The following is a 23166-nucleotide window of genomic DNA, read 5'->3' as shown; positions in this document are numbered from 1 at the left end:
CTAACCAAAGGAATATGCCGTCTTTCCCCCACCAAGTGCTCTCGTCAAGCAACCCAATGCGAATAACCATACGAACAAACATATAGTGGACCTATATATAAACTTTTCATTATTTTATTGTTCGGTTGGTCTACCATAACGACGGCTCTGTGCGGGATGGGCTGAAAATTTTCACTTTTCCGAGTCGTTTTCGAAAGATTTTTCAAAACACATTTTTTTTGTTATTAGTACATGTTATACATACTTCAAATTTTAATACAGCATAGAGGAACATATTTGCAACAAATTGGCCTAAAAATCAAATCATTCTGTTAAGTATGATAAAAGTTATTAACGTTCAAAATCTGACGCGGCGCCGCGGCCGATATTTTGAAACGGGACCCCTATATTGAAACCTTAAATGTATTCTACATTAAAAGGATCATGGTTATACATCTTACCAATAAAACTGTTCATTTTCTATCCACTTTACTGTAGAAACAGTAAAGTATATCACATATTTGTATCTGATTATACTAAATGTTAATTTATTGCATGAATTCATAGTTCAGCATTTATTGTACTGCATGTACAGTAGGTATTATTGCAAAGCTTACACATAAAATAATTCTGCATCAAACAATGTAGAAACTGTAATAATCATAATTTCTATTGATCTATCATTGTTTCTACAACAACATATGGTTTATTACTAATTCCAATCCGGCCAAGCATGATTGGAAAAATTTCCACTTTTGCGTAGCATCAGTACTCCACATCACTCGGGATAAATTCGTTCCACTTTCCCAACTGGTCCGCGTGTTCCAAAACTGAGTTCGCTGAAAACTGGCTTCTGCCAAGCTGTCAAACGAGGTGAAAAATGAATGAAATGAATCGAACAAAGACGACACACACACATCGCCGTTCGTGTAGCCCACATCACTGAAAAGCTTGCCCGTCTTGCGTGTGTACATCTCTTTCGTATGGTGTTTTTCCACCCGCTGCTCCACACGGCCGTGGTTTCGACACGGGAGAGCCGATCAGGTTCATTCATTCTGTGTTGTCATCGACACGACGACGGGTGTGCGATAAGTTTTCTGTGCGAATCCATGGTGTTTTCCGCTAGGCGAAAAATAAGGCAAAACTGTCAGCCATCGAGAGAATCGAACCAGCAGCAGCAATAGGGCAAATGAAAATAAAGTCTTCGGCGACTGGTGATAAATAGTTTGCTTTTATGACGTTCGCAGAGGAAAAACTGTAAATTAACAGTACGCGATTCACAGTTTGCTGCTTGTCCGGGGCTTCCCAGTGTGGTGTAATTAGTGAAGAACGGGATTAGGAAAAAAAGCAGATACGTGGTAGAAAATATTAAAGTTTGGGTGAAATTGCGAAATCGACCAGTGTTTTTTTTTTCGGTAGTGCAAACATTATCTAATTTTGTCATTTGGTGAACCGGAGGAATTCGGAGACTGCGAAAATACTTTCCGGAAAGTTCCATGCGAAAAGTTTGAATTACTGCACGATGGAGTGCTGGAATGGTAAGTCCTTCATTGTTTTGTTATATTGATCGGCACACAATACTGTCTCACAGAATAGGTACCAAGGAAGTCATCGACTAACAAAAACAACAGACGTATAGTTTTACAGGTTTGCGATGAGTTCGAAAATTGATTTTCCCTTTCGCCTCGCTACCACCTGCGTCATCGATGTCGCGTTCTGGGAGTTGGTATTGGTTGGATATCAGTAATGATTTGCTATTATTAGTGTAATATGCTAATTTTATTCGTTCTAGAGAGAATCTTCTGACAATAGGATTTCATATTGTCACGTTACTACTGTAACGAATTTACTTACACAATTCAAGAGGTCGATTTTTCTATTTCGGAAGACGATCGGAAGGCTGTTTCAGAATTGCCAAGTTATGTGCGAAGAGGTGGCGCTAATTGTTTTGATGGCAAGGCCATTGGCATTGCCGTAATTTATAATTCATTTCCAAGCGTTAGGCGATGGTTGGTTACGAAGTAAATTTACAGTGTTAGTTCTTTTACTTGTGAATGGATTGAGAATGCTCGAAAGCGGATTAAGGCACAACCGTACTAGAGTTACAGAGTTTTTGTTTTTAACTGGTGCTATACCGGTGTAAATCAGAAATAGAAAGACATTACATTTCAGTTTTAAAGAGTGTAGCACCGATAGAGTTGCCACCCCCGGTGAGGCTTTCACCCGGAGCATCTTACTGAGTTGGTTTAGGCTTTTATAGAAGCACGAGTATACATTGAAACCAGACCTTCCTACTGAGTTTAAATGTATTTTGTATTTGTTTATTAACAAATTATTAAATGAGACAAGTAGAAACTCTTTCAATTAGCAAAGCACAATGCACAACACTGTGCTGTTATTTTCTCATCAAGCTATAAATTTTTCGCCTTTATGAACAATTTTGTCGATTTAGATAAGTGCGCAATTCCACTTCCCTGGCCAACAACAAAAGTCTAAAAGCACCTGCCTCTCTCGCTGTGGAGAATAAACCGAACAAGCATTGCTTTCTGCCACAGCTAACAGGAGAAGTAGAGCGAAACAGGCAGGAAAGCGACAACGTCTGGGAAGCACACTGGGGTGTCTTCCGGAGTTTTTCGCTGGGCGCAAAAAATCGGTTATTCGTCATCACAGTCGCTCGGGGGGTATCAATAATTCTCATCAGATTAAATCAGCCCAGAAACACAAAAGGTGTTTTCGTATTTGGAGATATCATCAATCCGACGCTAATTTAGTCCTGTCACTAAGTTAAAGTCGGATTCTGATGAGAGGAGCTCGAAACGTCCCTCCAATAACTAATTCACTAGGGAGATTCCAACAAAAGATCAAAGCTTTTCTTCCTGGCCAACAGTTAAGGACTGCTGTAGAAGCAACCAACATTAACACCGGAACTCGTTTGAAACAAATTCAATTAAAATTATTAGACCCGGAGAAATGGATGTGAAACCCGGAGGCCTAAAGATCGTCTCCAAAAACCGGAGTCTCCGGGTCAAACCGGGCAACCATAAGCACCAAATACACCGGCGAAGCGTACAGTCGAAAACTAAAATGTCATTAGACATAACAATAAAAGTGTCCAATAATGGTATTATTGGACACTGGAGCTAATTTTAACCAATCGTCCGACAGGCCCCAAGATGGTACTAGTTACTGATGAGATAAATTCAAAACACAAAAAGCCGACGTTATTTTTGAAACATGTTAGTGAAGATGTTATTAATTGAATATCACAATGCAAAAAATCCATTCTCCAGCAAATTTGATGTTTCAGACTTGTTCGAAATCAAGCCGAGAGCGGCAAAGATGAAGCGTAAAACAGATTTAGAGTTTGACCTCCCAAAGTGGAAATACAAAGCTTATTTGCAAACTTTGCTACAAACAAAGATACTTCAGCTAGTATATTCCACATGAAGGCGTCGAAGCAACTAAAGCAGAAAAGCGAGGACATGTAACAATTCAGGTTTTATGGTATTCTTGAATTCAATCTTAAAACTTAGATTACACTTGTAGTGTGCTATAAAACTACAAATGTTACTTGGGAGGTTCAAGTGTCAACCCCTTGATTATGAAGAAGCTAACTGTGTCCCCACCTGTGATGGTTTGTATTCAAATAAATAGAAGACCTGATTACTATGAATTGCACAGTGGACACAGTTTTATATCAGTATTAATTCCAATTTATTGTATATTATCGCATAGTTCACCACTTTGAATTTTTCCAGGAAAACGTATGACACGATCCGAAGATTTTTTCAACTAAAATAATATCGATGCGATAGTATCACATGGAGAGTTATAGTACAAGGAAAAAATTGCCGCTTTTCATCACCTGCCACGAAGACACTACAGCAGATTGCGGATTCACCAATACAGTCAGTATGGTCATGGTCTGGTGACGGAAACTGTGCAGAATCAAATCTTGTTATCAGAAGCCGTTTCTAAAATGAAACAGGACATCCGTAATCTGTTTGACAAGCCGGAAAACTACTAAAGTCCCAGGACCAAGTATGGATAAGCTCGAAAGTTTCCTTTACTCCTGTTTTTCGTATTGAAGAACGGACGTGAACACGACAATGGCGCAAAGCACGCTCCGGGGAAGTATTCCGTTTCATCAGAAAATTGGTTCATATATAGTAGCGGCATCACAGGAGCAATATTTTGGATTTCAGAATGATTTGGAGTTTCCGAAAACAGCGTGGTAGTTAGCTAAATTGTAACTTTCAATATGTCGATTCCATCTTTGTGAAAATTATAGAAGAGCATAAATTTTCACCAATAATGCTCAGTTAATACGAATGAATGCTTGTACTGGTTATTGAAACTACTCGAGCGGAACGAACCCATTGATGCGACAAAAATGTTATTCCAAAAATATTACGTTTAAATGCGTTAATCCTACGACAAAACTTCCCCCGAGAGGGACCAACAGCCTAGTGTGGCAGAATAATTCAAAATTAAGCCCTCGTGAGGGAACAGAAACTTTGTGTGAATGCAATAATTTTCGTTATACAACCCTTGAGCGGGACTCATAGACCTCTGCGCTGAACAATGATTATTACTCCTGCAAATTGAATGGAGAATTAACGTTAAAAGCATGGTTATTGCAATACATTGTGTATTTCGTATCAATAGTGTAATTTTTCTCCACTTTTTTGGGGCGGGATAATGCCATTCTCGTTTTTGATTGCCGATACAGAATATTGAAAAAAATATTGAAAATTAAAAAAAGCGAAAACAGATAAACGTGAACTTGAAGAGGCCTACGCTATTCATGATACGCAAGTTGATTTAACGCGCGGTACTTCTACGATGCGCGATGACCGACAGAATAGCGACGGTGAATCCCAGCTCATGACATCTGTAAATAATTTATCGGTGGCTTCACTGAACGCGGCAGAATGCAAACCTTCAGAAAATGTGGACGAGATAGAAAGCGATTTAATAATCGGAAGGAGATGATAGAGGCATCGCGTCAGCTAGTGGGGATAATCGATGACATAACAAAAATGAACCTCTTCAAAGTGAAAGCAGGTCCGAAGATTCTGGACAGTAGCACCGCACCATCCGACGCGCCCTATGTAATTACTGCCTCTTATTCGAATGCCGTCAGTCGTCTAAAGTACTATTTCGGATCTCGCGAGTACAAGTTTCTACAACGCCAGAAGTTGCGATTGCCTTCACAGAAAACCGGCGAATCTGACATGAAATATATCGAACGGGTTATCGCGTCCGCTAAGTTGTGTGACTTTGAGGAAGAGCACTTAGCCGAAAACGTGGCTGATGTAATCCAGTTGCAGGCTTTGAATTAGGAAGGTCGCGAAGCAAGTGGGAAACTTCTGCAAAAAATAGGAACGATTATTGATCTTATCGAGAAGATGCACGCATTCTAGATAGACAAAGCAAACGAGGAAATTTTCGCGCGGTAGCATATGCAGAAGTAGCTCCTGTTTCAACTGGACAGGCTAGATCAATGTATCTGAATCGTACAGACAACCGTTCAAAGGGAGACAACTCATGAAGGATTCGCTACGAACAAGGTGGGAACTTCAGCAAGTAGCGGAACAATCGAGATAGAGGACAACGGAGCTGAAAAAAAAATCGAGTGCTGAAGAAACGAAACGGAGATGATAGAAGAATAACAGTCATAATTGAAGCCGATGCTTCAACATTGGATCAACTTATGGAACTTCTACGTGTCAACGTAGGCTGATAACATAACATCGACCACATTGGTGTTGAGTTACCGATGTGGTCGATGTTATAAGTGCTCCGAGCATGGCCATAAAGATGTCCTGTGAGAATCCACTTCGCTGTTCAAAAGGCGTTGCAGAACATGCACCCGAGCACACGGAAAGCCCATAATAACCCCATGGTCATGGTCCAATTTTACCATGAAAACATAATCGCGATGGTCTGGTAGATCCCATACAAAAACCATATTTCGGTGTATTTATGGGTTATTGAGACCTTTTGATGGTGTTTCGATGGTCGTGATAATCGGCACGGCCCTTATTTATGGTCTTTTCAAGGGGTTGTATGGTGTCTGATCCCATGAGAATTTGCTCGGGCAACCAATCAATGTATCTCTGATATCTGCGAGAAACTGACGAGCTACTGGACGTCGACAATTGTTCTTGGAACGCAGAGTGTCCTTTGATCCAAAGGGACTTAAAAAGCCAAGTATCAGAAGGATCAATTATACTGCCTGGCAATCAATACACTGAGGATTTTTACGTAAAATCGGATGAGCCAGTAGATACTCCTACTCTTCCAGGTAGGAACAAGAACTGTTACTATGTTTCAATTGCCATAAGGTTCTACCGTATCAATTTTGCTGGCTATTTTCGGCAAATTTAAGACTTAGAGAAACCAAAGCAATGAAATTGAAGACCTATAGGTATTCTAGAACGAATTAGTTGTAAACCTAGAACGGAAAACTAAAACTAGGCACCTTCATATGGACACGGTCGAAGGGAAATGTGAAGTTGGAGTTGGACTTTCCACCCAAGTCTACCGCATGGTCGTTGATAGAACATAACTCATCACCGTGTTTTACCTGCGACACCGGCAAAAAAATCTTCACGAATCCTTGCCTAGAACGACCATGAGATCATTCTTTCCTTTTCTGCTAGCATCAAGCCGTGACGTATTGTGATGGAACTACTTATTGATGTTTCGTTCAAGATAAAGTTATACTTACTTTCTTTTAAATATTTGTAATGGCATAAATAGATGACCTGTTTATAATTTGTATTATGTGGTGGACAATGGCTGTCATAATTTGTTGTCTGCATTAATTGCAATTCATTGGGTTATAATATTATATAATTTATCAGTTTGAACTGAATATTAATCGCTACATGTGTGTAATTATTTCAGGTTAACGTCAACGGCCCGAAGATTTTTTCAACTAAAATAATATCGTAGCGATAGTATCACATGGAAAATTATAGTACAAGGAAAACATTCCCCTCGCGCTAGTAAAATGGAGCGGAAGTGTTCATCAGCTGCTACGAAGACACTACAGCAGCTCTCGGATCCACTAATACAGTCTGTACAGTTTTCATGGTTTGGCGAAAGAAGCTATGCAGAAACGTTCATTGTTATAAGAAATGGATCCTGAGGTGGTTCAGAACCTTCGTAAGCTGTTTGGCGATCCGGTAAAACTACTGAAATTGCTGGTAGCTAACATTTGTAGAACTCCAAGTCCAAGTCTGAATAAACTCGAAAGCTTCCTGTACTTCGGCATCACGGTTAAACATCTCACGGTGTGCCTAGAACCTTAACAAGTAAAAATGACCATTCAGTTCGGCTTGCGACATTCGGAAGATACAGTATCCAAGTATCTTCTCAGTGAATTTGAATATGATCCATCAAGAGATTCGAGAAATATGGCGATTTGAAGTTTTATGACTTGCTTCATAATGCTATCAGCGTACACCCACAGGTTTGATCTGATCTTTATAAACAAAAAATATTGTCTACTTATTTGTTGATAAAACGTCTACCTGGTCAGCAATGAAAAATTAATTTGAATCGGTTAACAAACCACTGAAAATACTTTGAAAGAATTCAGCAAATAGATTGACAGAGTCTTTTGGAGAATCAGCTACCTTTACATCGTAGAAAATGGTGGATGGTATTTGATTGCTTTTTCTACGGCTTTTAAGAAAATTCCAGAATGATGAGCGATTCGATTTTGAGATTTGATTGTATACGGTTGATCACTGTAACTAGCGATCTGACGTTCCTTACAACGCGTTTCAATGCGTTGAAGTTTCTCTTTGTTCACGCGATTTCTATTTCAGAAGAAGCACTTCCGAGCTCTTCGTACACGATTGCGGAGATGTCGAAGCTCAGAGTTGGGTTGTGCCGCATTCGCTTACGTGGTACATTTTCTAATGTGATTTCATTGAGCTTATCGTATAGGAGAGATAGCTTCATTAGTGGACAGCGATTCCAGTAGCACATCTGTTGAAGTTAAGCTCTGTACTTTGGAAAAAATGGTCATGTTTCCCGTTTTTTAAAAAGGAGATAAACAAAATGTTGCAAATTATAAAGCCATGTCTTCGCTTTGTGCTTGATCGAAGCTGTTCGAGATCTTAGTAGGAAATGTCATTCTTAGAGAAACTAAATCATACATCTCAACTGAGCAATATGGTTTTTTGCCTGGTAGGTCAACAACTACTAATTTAGCTTAGTTCACTCCGCATTGCATTAAAACGTGATCTAAAAGCGGATTTGATTGTGTTGATCATTCTCTGCCGTTGGCAACAATTTAGCGACTATAGAAGCATCGCCTAATTTCATCGAATGGCTTGAATCGCAGCTCAGAAACCGTTCCCTCTCTGCGAAATTAGGAAACAATGAGTCTTATTCCATATTTTCGTGAGTGCCGCAAGGGAGCATTCTTGGTCCTTTGCTGTTTAGCCTGCTCTTCAATGGCGTTTGCTTTGTTATTTCGGCTGAAGGTAAACTTGCTTGGGCTGACGATCTCAAACTTCTGAGGACTAGATCGAGTAGGTCGTATGAAGTGCCAACGGTGGGTTGCCGGGGCGCCAGCAAATCCGAAGCGCCGGACCAACCTCGACACCAGAGGGGATCGCGAAAATACTAGGAGTTAAATGGTTCACACAGCGGGCAGCGGTATAGAGAGAAATTCCGCTACCGAGGAACCCTTATGGAGACAGGAGATAAATGACTCATACATTACGGCGCAGACATTTTCAGATCACGATGAGCTGACTCAAATGGTCACTCAACACCGCGAGGTCTCGGTTGCGATTGCATAGCCTTTTTTATACGAGAAAGACAAAAATGCTTTTACCGCTATTGAATACTGCACTGATCGGAAAGGTACTTAAACGAGAAGTTTGAGCAGGTTTATCTTATACGAACTTTTTATTTATGGTTTGCAGGTTGCTTCGTTGAAAAAAGTTACCCGTCCATTTGAAATCGCCCTGCCGAAAAGTTCACGAAAACGATCGACGCAAATATGGCGGATCCAAGTAATTTTTTTAAACGAAATTGGAGTAAATTTGTATTGTACTTGTTTTAATAATAAAAATATTTACATTTTTTTGCTCCCTATCCCCCCTACTTCGAAAAAAGTTGTAGTGGGACATTTTTTAAAATAATTTTAATGGCTCAAAAAGATTACCTGTTTATTTTTATTATGTGGTGGACAGTGGACGTCATAATGTGTTGACAGCATTAATAGAAATTTATTGGCGTATAATATTATATAATTCATCACTTTGAACTGAACATTAATTGCTACATGTGTAATTATTTCAGGTCGACGTATTTATTATGACACGGTTCGAGGATTTTTTCAATTAAAATAAAATCGTAGCGATAGTATCACATGAAAAGTTATACTACAAGGAAAACATTCCCCTTGCACTGGTACAATGGAGCAGAAATGTTGCCGCTGTTCATCAGCTGCTACGAAGACAGTACTTGCAAATTCACCAATACAATCAGTACAGTCTTCATGGTCTGGCGAAGGAAGCTATGCAGAGTCGTCTATTGTCAGAAATCGTTCCTGAAATGGTTCAGAACCTCTGGCAGCACCACGATCATTTTTGGATAAGCTCAAAAGTGTCCTCTTCATTGGCACTACAGTTAAACATTTACGTGATCACCTCGAAGCTGCTGAACTATAAGACTACGTAATCCGATGTTAATTCAGGAGCTCGTCAGTGAGCTTCTGTCAGTGTATAAACTCTATTGAAATTGGGATCTCCCAGCATTTTGACTGATTTTTCGAACGAAATAGGATCAGAAGTATCGGAGATGGCCGAATTTAGTGGTCTAGAGACAAAAAGGCAGAGTGACGTCGGTAAAACTAAAGAGCAGAAGAAATTTGTACACAGCACGTAAGCCGAATCCGTGCGCAAAAGTACAACTGCAATTTTGCGATGACTGAGAAAATGACACTATGATATCAAAAAACAATTATCCAAAAATTACAGACAATTACCTGATGGCAGTGTATCATTTAAAGGCTTGGAAGAAGCGATTTTCGAAATCTAACCGCAGAAAAACGTCTTCCAGAAAATCGAGAAGTACTAGAGCAAAGGTAACTGCCACAAAACAACGAAAGCAGAGATTGAGAAGATAGAGTCAATGTCCGGTACTTACCTCCAAATATGGTACTTTATACAAAGAAGTCCGGTTTGTATGAGGTATGCCACAGTCAAAGGAGTGCCAATTAACTATTTTACTGAATGGCCCCGAACTACTCACTTCCTTGCCGGCAATGATTTACAAATTTATGGAGAAAGCGTTGACCGTACAGAGTAACAGGGAGTATCAGTTATTTTTATAGAGTAACGTGCACAAAGCTCTGTAGGTTACGCGTCTTTAGCTGACTTCACAAAGCATAAAAAATAGAAAGTTCGCAACTTTAATACGTCTTGTTACCTCGCGACTAACAGATATCAAGCGTTCCAGTATTCAAAGGTCTACGGATTCGCCAATAACGTCATGTTATCACAAATGACCACTAATAATAATTTAAATGTACCTTTGATTTCTCACACAAACATGATCCCGTTGAATATTATTAGTTATTAGTCGTCATGATATCCGGTTATGTCCTAGGCATTACTCCCCCATCTTTTCCGTTCATTTTTCAATAATGTTGTGAAAAGTTTTGGTACTGGTTATTGTAGCTAGAAGATACCTTTAAATATTGCATTAACCTAGTACATTACACGTCTTGATAAATATTTATTATCACTTTAGAAAAAAAAGAAGGTCCATTGGAGTGTTTTCTTCCTACTTCACAAATACTGTTTCTGTTACCCCTTAGGGCCATTGTGTCCGGGAATCTTGAATGGTGTTAAGACGGCCCTGGAGACACCGCCTCTATTGCGAAACGCTGAGACTATAAAAACGGGAGAAAGTTAAAAGCACACGCGAAGAAAAGCAAACCCCGATCTGCACTGAAAGTCCATTCACTTCCAGCTTCAACAGTATGACCGAAACAAGCATCCAAGTCCTTTATGTTTGAAGAACCCACTCCGGACAACCCACAAGACCTTGTTCGGTAGTCTTTTGTTGGTCTGTTTTATTGCAGCGCAGCACACTTTCACCTGAGAATTGTTCGCCTCTTTCTCGCTGTTTGCGAGAATATTTTTAGAACAATCCTTTCACCACAAACAGAGCGAAGTAATGTGTGCACAGGCTATTTTTTGCAATCATGTTCCGCAAAACAAAAACTGAAACGATTGCGATACCAGCATGTCATACTTTCACCACACGGATTGGCAGCCGCCGGTTCAAATGGCCAGATAAATAAAAGCTGGCAGTTTTGCTTGCTCACCGGTCCAAGAGTTTTGTGCATGTTGTTTTTGCTGCACCAGTTAGTACCGGGCAAAATCAATATTTGGACAAGCATCAATGGAACGAACCGATGCGCGAAGCAAATCGGTTGAAGGAAGGTGACCAGTTTGGATAACCCACAAAACGCCGGTATGTGCAATCTAACTCGCCAAATGACATTTTCGCTCCACGGAAAGGTGGTCGATGGAACAATTCATGAAAAAATGTTTTGTCAATGATAATCTCTATAAGTTTGCTATATCCTACAAACTGATACGAATTGTCGTTGTTATTAGAGTGGTCTGTCAGTGCCATGGGCTCTACAAGACAGAAGCAGACCTAGATTTTATGCAAAGAAATATGCCGAACTCAAGCACTATTTCTTGGACTGCTAAAAATAGTTTAAATAGAAGTTATAAGATTCAGCTCATCAAAATTAATATAAGAATTAAATGTGAAGGTCGCCATCTTCTCTATTATCTTATTTTACAGGCTAACACAAATGATATGTGCCGCTCATATTTATTGATTCGAGCAACGATGATAATTCGTTTGGAAAGCCGTTTTGGAAATACATGGTGTTTATGACAAGTTGAGTATATCTAAAAATAATTAACGACAGATAGATAGTGATTATTTGCACCATTTTCATACCACTATTTTAGTAAACAAGTAGCAAGAATTTTGCAGTATCACATCCTGCAAAAATTCACGCTGGAATAACGATCTAAAATCGGTTCATTCTTCAACTTCATAGAGCACAAAATTCAAAATTTTTGGTTCGCCGACGAAGTTTATTTCTTCTCAATAGATTCTCAACAACGAGACAAGAAGCTAAGAGAACCCTCAGGATATTTTAAAGCAGCCATTGCATTTGGAAAGATGCCCTGTTTGGAGTGAATTTCTTCCAAAATGAGAAATAACGACATGTAACTGTCGATGGCGATTCTTTTTGAAAAGAAAGACCGATTTCATCCACCCACCAGTGAGATGAAACATATCTTATACGTATCACTGTTGGCTCATTCATTGGTTTGCACACACACACATACAGACGTTTTCAAATTTCGACAAACCGAGTCGAATGGTATGTGACACTCGGCCTTCAGGGAAAGTTATTGTTGGAGTGATTGCATAGCCTTTCTGTATATGAGAAAGGTAAAAAGTAACTGTATGGTGTGGTTTGTACGCGAATACCATCCTGGGTCATTTTTTCTTAAAAAATTATGCTAAAACCAACGTTACATAATTAGCGAGCAACATCGAGACATGGTTGAGGAGAGGACTCATTCATACCGTAGATCTCGGATCGTCCGGGTGTGTTTATCGTGTCTGTACGGTAGGATACTATATATTTTGTTTCGGTCTTGCTTTATGCATATTGTACGTGACGCGTAAGTGTGAGGATTGAACAATTACCAGATTTGTAGGCTTAATCGTTGTGTCGCTGAGAACCCGGTTAGAGATATGCTCTTTTAAAAATTTATATTTAGAGTTAATAGTAACGTGAAGTTTTAGTAACGTGAAGTGCAATCCTAGTTTTATGAGTAAGTATAAAACTACCATAAAACCTCAATTGTCACTAGGGTATGGTCCTAATGATGGCTTCATAATTCATTCAAAAAATTAGAAAGTATTCTGCAATGTGGAATAAGAAAATCAAACTCAGATAATACTTTGTTGAAAATCCGCTGCAAACCAATGACGACATCGTCCATAGTCCATGGTTAATCTAGCGAAGAGGTAATCGGAGAAATATATTATTGCGGCGAGCTCGAGGGCGAACGAATAAGCAATTTGGCAGCTGGTGTCGGTTGTTCCAAGGTAAACGATGGATGGCAAACCAAACAAATCTGCGCTGTACTGATAAAATTCGATAAACACCGTACAGGTGATTCGGGTTCCACACAACTGAGGAATATTCCAGTGTTGATCGAGCAAGTGAGAAGTAGAAAAACTTCAAGCAGTGAATGTCCTAAAAGGGCTTGGATATTCTCATTACAAACCCCAAGCAGCATGATGCTTGTGCGGTAATATAGCTGATATGTTGCGTAAATGCCAATTGTTCATCGAAGAAAAGTCCGAGATCTTTAACACAATTCGCTCTGTCAATCGTAGATTCAGTAATCAAAGCGAATGAGCGATTTTTTCCTCAAGAACGAATTGTCATTCATTTTTGTAGACTTTATAGTCATTCGGTTTATTTCGCGCCATTCCGCAAAGACTACCAGTTGCCATTGAAGAAAAGTTACGTCGTCAGTATTCCAGATTCTGTGGTATAACTTGAAGTCATCAGCGAAAGACAACTGTGAACCTTCTAAGCAAATATTGATGTCGTTGAAAAACAGGAGAAAAATCAAAGGACCGAGATGGCTGCCTTGCGGAATACCCGATATGAAATTAGTGGTGTTTTTACGTGACTTCTCTTTTGTCGGTTCTCATGGCAAAGAAGAACAAGTCTGTCTTTGCCGTGATATATGTTGGTAAATTGAATGATTCAGAAGACGAAAGATTATTGCGCCAGATTTCAAACCTGTTTCTAATGACGCTGTCACTTCTAGTTTTCCGAGTCACGTTAGTCACGGTCACTCGAAAAAGAAAACATCTTGTTTAACTTTTGAGGTGTTTTTTAAACTCTGGGTAGCTGTAATGAGGTAATTTGAACTCCAAACAGCCAGCCGTGGGAGTACTGCCTAGAATAGCTAATCTTGTCTGCATAATTGACCGGAGACGTTTGCCGTAAGTGCATATAGCCTGCTAAATCAAGCACTTCGAAGCAAATTCGCCAACTTCGCCCGTCTGAAACTGCCATCCACGGCAAACTTGTGCTTAGCCGTGAGATATTCCTGTTCCGGAAACCGCTTAAAATCCGCTTTGATGTCGGTTTCATCATCAATGATGCAGCAGTGGTATTTCGATAGTAGCACCATGTATAGTTTCCAAGCGCGCATTTTGGCAACACTCTGCTGGCGTTCGTCCCAATTTGGAAGATCCAGCATTTTATACGTTTTCAATCCTCATCGTTCCTTGACCCTCTGGACGAAACTTTGTGAAACATCCGACGGCGAAATGTTTGGATTCCACTTTAAATCAGCGTTGTCTCTGTTCATTTAAGAATTGTTCCCAGTTTTCATCTAGCTTCTGGCTTGTGGTTCACTATCATTAATTCCTGGAAAAATTTGAGATGGTCTAATAATGTAAATGTATCAGTTTTCCCAAGGTGCTATGTGACAACCCAGGATTTTGCAGATGGATGCGAAAAATACTTTCCCGAACGGTTTGCTGGTTTTCTTTTATCTCGACCGGAATCTCACTAACAACTGCACACTCTAAAGATAAACTGGGAAAAAATTGATTAATTTACTATTAATTTGCCTATGCTTCTTTTTTCAACTAAGTCGATCGGTCTAACCGTATTTTCACCACAAAAACACCATTGGAAGTACCTGGCAAGGAATTACATCATACACTTCTCCGTATTGTGGCATTAATCGTTTACTAGCTATATCACCAGTTCGCGGTGCCAGATCGTGTAATCATATCTCGGTTTTGCCATAGTCCATATACATACATATCTTGTTTAGCAGACTGCCCACTCAACCACATGTAAAATGAATCCATTTTACTTGGACAATTTGTTAAACATTACTAATACTGTGAGGTTAATATGATGCAACTGGGAAAAAAACATATTGGAACTTATTCATTTCCGCAAATAAAAAAATATTTTCGCAAACACCAGTGAGTGATAAGTGATAAATACGGAGCTTAAGAGATAACCTGGTTACGATTGTATCGAAAAGTCACTCTTGTGATACATTTTTGAGACAAAAACAGTAGAGCATTTCTAGGGCCCTCCCAAGGTTGAGGGGTTTTACGGTATTACAAACATCATCATTAAGCATATTGCGTGCATCAGCGCTAAAGAACAACTGCTTTAAGATGGTTATTGCATTACGCCTCGATAGTGGTGCATCGAGGAGACCGAGAGGGCTTATGCGCCTTTTTTATGTTCTATGTTTCTTCATACTCTGCACCAGCGCATACAAACGCTCAACCACTGGTCTGTGCGCGGTGGTGTGGCCGACTAACGGGTCGACGTGCATTGACTTTTGCTGTGTGTCGTGTTTGCAAATATTGTTCCACAATTTGATGGCGGTATTCGTGGACGGGGCTCACAGTGGGAGTCATTGTGTGCCCATTTATCGGTCGAATTCGTTATCGTGCATATACTAATTAAACTAATTTAATAAATGAATTAATTTAATTAATACATAAGTAGAAACCTATTAGTTGTCGCTTTGTAATCATCGTAGTTTTTCGTACGTACAATTGTTATGTGCTAGTCGTATGTCTATCTATGTATGTGTTTGTCTGAGTACTTGTGGCAGTTGGGTTAGGGAATGGATGCAGAACTGGCGTATATGATAGAATAGTGGCTAATACTTCTGGTGATCAATTTGTACATTTGGCTCCATTCATTCGGGAAAGTCGGATTGGATAAATTAGGGTACAATGAATTTACCGACACACGTCAGTCATCCATTCCCGGCCAGCATAGCATGATGAAAGTCTAACAGCATGCAATTGTCTCATACTCTGTTGCGTTTCGGCTTCGCCTCATCAGAAACCGACACTAACTTATTGTCGGAATAAATTAGCGCCAGCTTGACGCATATCCCTTAAAACTAAAACGCACTTTGTGTTTCAATCGAACGACTGATCAAACGTGATGTCCCGTTCGAGCAGAAGTTCTGTTTATGCCGATGAGACACAGTGAAGCCGAAACTTGTCTTGGTTTAGCAGGCCTATGCGAAAGCACTATGCTAGATTTCACCCTAAGCAGAAAAATTTGGTAAAAACCAAAATTTCTCACTAGGGTGAAAATTTGTTGGTAAAAACCAGTCTTTGTACAGGAGGGCACAAATCCTTATTTCATACTCTGATTGAAACACAAAGTGCATTTTAGTTTTAAGGGATTTGCGTCAAGCCGGCGCCAATCTATTCCGACAATAAGTTAGTGTCGGTTTCTGATGAGGCGAAACCGAAACGCAACAGAGTATGAAATAAGGATTTGTGCCCTCCTGTAATGTGCGAAAGGCACACGGTTATAAAATAGAATTTATACACGCCAAGTTACACGTTAGCACGCGCGATATGCAAACGCACACGCGATCAAACACGTTAACGTACAAATGCTCGAGCTCTTCGCAGTGATAAACGCAATCGCGAGTCCCGTGTGTTTTAGTGGGCGACATTGCCTATCTCGTTTGCAAATTGTAGTATGTGATTCTGACGGGGAGCCCTTCGGGAACCTAGCTCTACAGCTCCAGTAGGACAACTCGAAAAAAAACAGTAGAGCATTTCTACGGAAACTTTTCAATAGGACCTAAGTAAGCATGAGAGATTCTCTTTGTTTATTTTCTCTTCTATTATTTACTCGGTCGTTTTTACTTTTACCCTTGCAAAATATATTAGTCAACAACGTCATCCATCGATCTGTACTAGAAAATTAGTGAAAAGGTTTGAATTGGTACCGTAGTAATTGAAAGAGAAAGTAAACAAAGGGCTGCTATTAAGGTTATTTAGGTCCATTACTTAGGTTTTTCCCTAGAATTAACTACGGGAAAGAGGTACATGTGAAATCGCGAGTAAAAGTAAGACTCCCGTTGACTAGATGACTTAAATATTTTGAAACCGAAACTCGAGACCCCTAAACATCCACAAAGGAAACATACTTTTTAAAGGTTTTATATTTTTCACATTTTTATGGCACATGCTGTAAATTATTTCCAGCACATTCTGACCTGTCCAATGATTCACTGTTCTAAATATGTATGCAGATACGCGATGAGTTATCGTTTCCGTAGCAATGCTGTTAAAATAATACATACCAGCAAACGCTGCAAACAGGCTTATCAGACATGTTCCTGCTCGTGTTGATTCGCGCATCTGCGAGACAGCGGAAAAACAAAAATAAAACTATCAACAATCCAAGAGATAGTGATGTCATTGCACTACCCTTTTGTGGCGAGAATCGCAATAAATCTATAGTGAAATGTGCCCTGTTCTACATAAATTTGCATTTTGGAATCATTTACTGAACCATTTTGGCTATTCTGAATCAATATAGAACATCGATCAGAAATCCGAATTAGCATGTCTACCTGCCACAATAAACTTCTACAAAAAAAAGGAATTGGTCCTTTCGGTTGGCGCCGAAGCAGACCCACAAAAGCATCTGCTATACTATGAAATCCATGAAAATGCCAAATTTCAAAGAACTACCACCTTGCTAGCCTTGACCAAGCGTCAACTATCTCTTGACCTTCACCGCTAATATTCTTCAAATTCCGCAAAACCCCCGCGACATACTAATATAGGAGGAGAGAAAAAAGGAAAAGAAAAGACAGACTTAAGCTTGCAGTCGAGAACCTATAAAACAATAAAAAAGGAAAATAAACTCAAATCGTAAGTCTCTGTGTGTGAATGTGTGAGTGCATGCGCGGCACCGATTGGCGCCATGGACTTGGCGATATGCTAATTTTAAGTTTAGTATGGCAAATTAGAGAGGTGAGAAACGTTTGTTCCACTCGTGATTTACCTACCGGTGGGTAATTAAAGCTGCTTACTGTATAAAAATTATTGACAGTTTGGTTTGTTGGTGGGTAGTGTGTTTGGGTAGAAAAATTGCATCCGATGAAAGTTTTGTCTACAATTGATTTTATCTTGCAATCGGTTTTCAAACTATTATTTTTGTCATTAGAAATATGCAAAGATTTCATTTTGCTATATATTTCACACTACGAAATTCGAATCAATACGACAAAACTTAAGAAGGATGATTGTGGTAACAAGGGCAGTTTCGAGAAGACGGATAATACGTATGCGGTTATAATTTTTCGCATGAAGGCAATCAATCAAACAGGTACTCAAAAGATGTACGATCAGGTTCTGACAATGTAAGAATTTTTATTACGTCCAAACGTACTTTAAGAATGGTGTTGAATGATTAATCCACCCAGAAACAGAATCTTATAATCAGGCAAGAAATTTGAGCTTGCAGATGATCGTTTTTTTGTTATGTAATGTACCAAGAAGATATTGAGGAAAACCGGTATGATGAATCGGCACACTACACTAATTTCGGAGAAAGTTTGTGATTTTGACAGAAGCCCGTCTACAAAGAACGTCATGGCAGTTATCAGCTTCAGTGTTGTAAGCTTCATATCTCATTGGTCAAACAAAGTTGGAACTGGCTACTTATTTATGGATTCTAATGTCATTCAACTAATTTCCACACCAAAGCAGTTCAGAGATTTCTACGCCTGATTAAATGCATATTTGGAACTAGAAACCATTGCCCCTAGTGACCCGCGATAGCACTTGACGCGGCCAAACCACTCGAGACAAGCGAATATGCAAAAGAAAGTCAATCATAAGAAAAACACAATACTGCAATTAGGTTGAGTTATGCCGGCCCAGATAACCCATCTCTGCCTCTTCCGTGCCGTCGTAGATCGACGAACGAATGTTTTTGTTTGGCGGTAGCAATTGTATACAAACTCAGTGGAACCGGTAGACCGTTATTTCAGTCGTTGGGTTCGGATTCGCGTCGCAACTTTATTATTAGTAGGTGAGGTGATTCAGGTCGCAGCAACGCTGCCTCAAATTTATGGACCTTTCTCTTGAACTATTTGCCTCGTCATGAGAGTTTGTTTGTTATTGTAATCGAATCGATACAAGCTGTAAGCTACTTAATAGAATTTATAGTAGACGGACTAAATTTCTTAGCATACTTATTCGAGTTGGACACAGGGCCCAATATTTGAGCATTTCAATTCTACGCGTAATACGCAGCAACGATGTTACCTCGAAAAAACACGTATAAGGTAGGTATATGCTATCGCAGTGAGAGGAGTAATAAAAGTGAAATGTAAACAACCGCAGCCGGTTGAACACGAAAATATAAATTTGGAGGAACGAAAATCTGCGACGCAAATTGTTTTTTATCCTACGTCATCTACACTAATTTAGCGACACAGTGAGAGAGAGAGTTTTATCGCTGGTAAGGGGTAGTGTTGGTGGTGGGTTGTCAGTGCAGCTTTCAGTTTGTTTTGTTTTTTTTAGTCGGATTGTTGGTGTGGGTTGGTGTACTATTTTAGACCGCTTTAAACTGTGATCGCAGGTAAAAGGAATACTTCACAAATTAATCACAACGAAAACATAGGCGAAGCGAAGGGAACATTGTCTTATATTCCGATAAACTTACGTAAAATTCGATCAAATTACTCAATACTAAAACATAATGCGTAAGTCGAAATCTTGTGCATTTTTCTGAAATTTCTGAGTTTTAAATTCGTTTTGCCTTTCTCATATAGAAAGGTTATGCAATCACTGACAACCAAAGCCCGGCAACGGCCGATGGTGTAGGTGGGTTGGAGTTTGAAGTAAATTATTATGGAAAAAGAACCTTTTTCAAGTATTTACCCAATTTATCAATCAGCATCGACGCGTAGCTGATCAGGTTTAAAATTGTCGAAAGATTTCTCACAAACCCATGCTGCAATGGATCTTATTATTTACACAGTTATATTTCTTTTTAGGAATTTATTTAAAGTAAACAATTATCCACAGCTCTCAAGCATGTCCCGAGCAACTTCTCATGGTCTCAAACATTACACAGACCCTAAAAATAGTATAACATACAGACGGTCGAGCCTTTCACTATAATACAAACTCGTAATACACGCGTTAATTCACGTATACATACGCCCATGATCTAGCAATCATAGATGATGTTTAGTTCAAGATTAAGAACCTCTCGAGAGGTGATAGAGGATCATATTGGGAGAGAAAAATCGTTCCACACATATTTACAAATCCCAACCATTACAGAGCTATTGAACTGTTTCAGTAAATAACTATTTAAAATATTTTAGTTCCATTGAAAAGCCCTCCCCTAGATTGAGGGGTTTGACGGTATTGCAAACATCATCAAGCATATTGCGTGCATCATTGCTAAAGAACTTCTGACAGACAATTGCTTTAATATGGTTATTGCATTGCGCCTCGATAGTGGTGCATCGAGGAAACCGAGAGGGCTTACAGGCCTTTTTTATGCGCTGTGTTTTTTTTTTCATACTCTACACCGGCCCTAACTTAATGATGGATTTACGTGGATTGACTTTTGCTGTGGGCCGTGTTTGCAGACATTGTTCCACACTTTAATGGCAGTGTTAGTGGGCGGGGCTCACAGTGGGGGTCATTGTGTGTCCATTTATCGGTCGACTTCATCGCCGTGCACAGCCTAATTAAATTAAGTCACCAGATGTATGATTAGAAACCTGTTAGTGGTCGTTTTGTAATAATTGTAGGTCTTTGTACTAGTGTACAATTGTTGTGTGCTAGTCGTTTATCTATCTATGTATGTGTTCGTCTAAGTTTTTGTGACAGCTGGGTCAGGGAATGGATGCAGAACAGGCGGATTTTGATAGAATACTGACTAATACTTCCGGTATTCAATTTGTGCAATCGATTCTATTCATTCGGGAAAGTCAGATTGGATAAATTAAGGTACAATTAATTTACCGATGCACGTGAATCATCCATCTCCGGTCAGCATAGCATAATGAAATTCTAATAGAATGCAATTGTCGTATGGTAAATAAACATCATTTAGACGACTTGAAGTTGTATGACCTGAAGTAGTATGATTGCATGTTACATATGTTCTTATCTTCTATTTCATTATCCTGTTTTTGTTATACTTCTATTAGTTTGCTTTTCCACTAATCATGTATACCAAAATAGTATCGGTCAATTAATACACTTCTAATCAATCTCTGTGCATCTTCTTCTCTTTATTCGGAATGTTATGACTCCTTTTATTATATTCTAAATTAGATTCATACTAACACACACAATTAATTGCATATTCGCTCATATACGTGCAAACGTACAAACGCTTGTGGCCTTCGCGATAACTCAAACCTGGTCACAAACGGGAACATGCCATTGCAATCATCTACGCATACCTAGGCCCGCGATCTCACCAACAAACAAACAAACACCCCGGTAATTACGTGAACGTTGTAGCACCTATAAACTTACAAACTCGGTCTAAAGCATTAACCCATAGCTCGCGCGACCATGAATCGGTCACGTCCAGAAGTCTCTACCCTAGGTCCTAGCAGCCTAGACGCATGCTTTCAGTTGGATTAATCAAAAACAATGACGCTCATACTCACTAGACAACACTTTCCATGGTGACACGACCGGGAACTCTAGTGATATGGGGTAACGCACTTCCTGACAGAATGTAAACCGTACACCAAAAACTAAAAATCAGAATCACGGTCCTCGTGACCATCCAAGAACGCACGCGAATATGTGAATGGCCACACGGTTACAAAATCGAATTTATACACGCGAAGTACATGCATGCGAGCACAAGTGACAAACACGTTAACGTACGAACGCTTATTTCCTTCGCGGTCAACCACGCACACCTACGACCGCGATCGCGTAAACGTGATAACACCCTGGTTATAACGCGGTCTCTAACACGCACCTACAAACGTCCGTGTTCCCGCGATCATGAATCGGTCACGTCCGGCAATCATTACCCTTTGTCCTAGCAACTTAGGTCAATACATTCAAAAAATAAAGCTCCTATCCACTGGACAACATGTTCCATGGTGACGACCGAGAACTCTATTGATATGGAAGATCTCACTTTCTTTTAGCGTCTGAAACGTACACGGAAAATTAAGTATCAGGCTCACGGTCCACGCGCGATCATCCAAGAACACACGGAAACAGACGAAAGGCACACGGTTATAAAATAGCATTCATACACGAAAAGCTACGTACACGTTAGCACACGCGACATATACACGCACACGCGACCGAACACATTAACGTACAAACGCTCGAGCCCTGCGCGATGATATACGCGATCGCGAAGTCCCTACGCCCGCACATACCTGAAATACAAAGGAGCCTATATACACCTGAAATCCGCCTTTTAGAAAGTGAATCACAATATCCAAACGATTGCCACACTTAAAAACAACTTAGCTGCACGACTAGGTTTTGTGAGTGGCTTCGATCGTATCTCGTACATCGTCAAGTTGCTGTTTGTATTGGCACTGCTCAGTCTGATTGCTTTTCGAACAGCTTTAGAGTTCCTCAAGGTGGTATACTCGGACCGCTGCTATTTTCGCTGTTCATTAATGACGTTGCTGGTCTTTTAAATCCTGGTTGCAAACTATTTTTCGCTGACGATGTTAAACTATATTACGTAATTCGTGATCCGTCTCATTGCCTGGTACTGCAAGCCGTTCTGGATACTCTCAACGATTGGTGTGTGCGGAATGCGGAATGGTTTTGTGCATTTCCAAATGCAGTGTCATCAGCTTTCATCGCACTAGGAACACCATTCCTTTTGATTATAATGTTTCTGGATATCAGCTACAACGTGTTGACTGCATCAAAGACCTTGGAGTAGTACTGGATTATAAGTTAACTTACCATCGTCACTTCTGTGCTACAATCGACAACTGGGTTTCATGTTTAAGATATCCAACGAATTTGGTGATCCTATGTGTTTTAAAGCTCTTTACTGTTCATTAGTGCGTTCGATGCTAGAATTTGAGAATGTCGTTTGGAATCCTTATCATGCCGTTTGAATCAATAGGATCAAAAGCGTTCAGAGACGGTTTGTCAGGTACGCTCTGCGTTTCTTGCCATGGAGTGATCCGCAAAACTTGCCGCCGTATGAAGACCGCTATCGTTTGTTAGGCTTGCACACCCTTG

The 23166-nt window shown here is 39.8% G+C and overlaps 1 protein-coding gene across 1 annotated transcript in view; it reads left to right on the top strand.

Moving 5' to 3' along the window:
• Positions 1-981: 981 nt before the first annotated feature.
• LOC131694303 (E3 ubiquitin-protein ligase AMFR-like) overlaps positions 982-23166 on the top strand; it is a 139989-nt gene continuing 117804 nt past the window's right edge. Inside the window, exon 1 of the mRNA XM_058982927.1 lies at positions 982-1517. The gene's annotated coding sequence lies outside the window, so the exon portion shown is untranslated. The remainder of the gene's footprint in view (positions 1518-23166) is intronic.

This window comes from Topomyia yanbarensis, chromosome 3 (genome assembly GCF_030247195.1).
Source record: "Topomyia yanbarensis strain Yona2022 chromosome 3, ASM3024719v1, whole genome shotgun sequence".
Taxonomy (NCBI): domain Eukaryota; kingdom Metazoa; phylum Arthropoda; class Insecta; order Diptera; family Culicidae; genus Topomyia; species Topomyia yanbarensis.
Note: the sequence above shows the minus strand (reverse complement) of the source record. Positions and strands in the feature narration are given on the sequence as shown.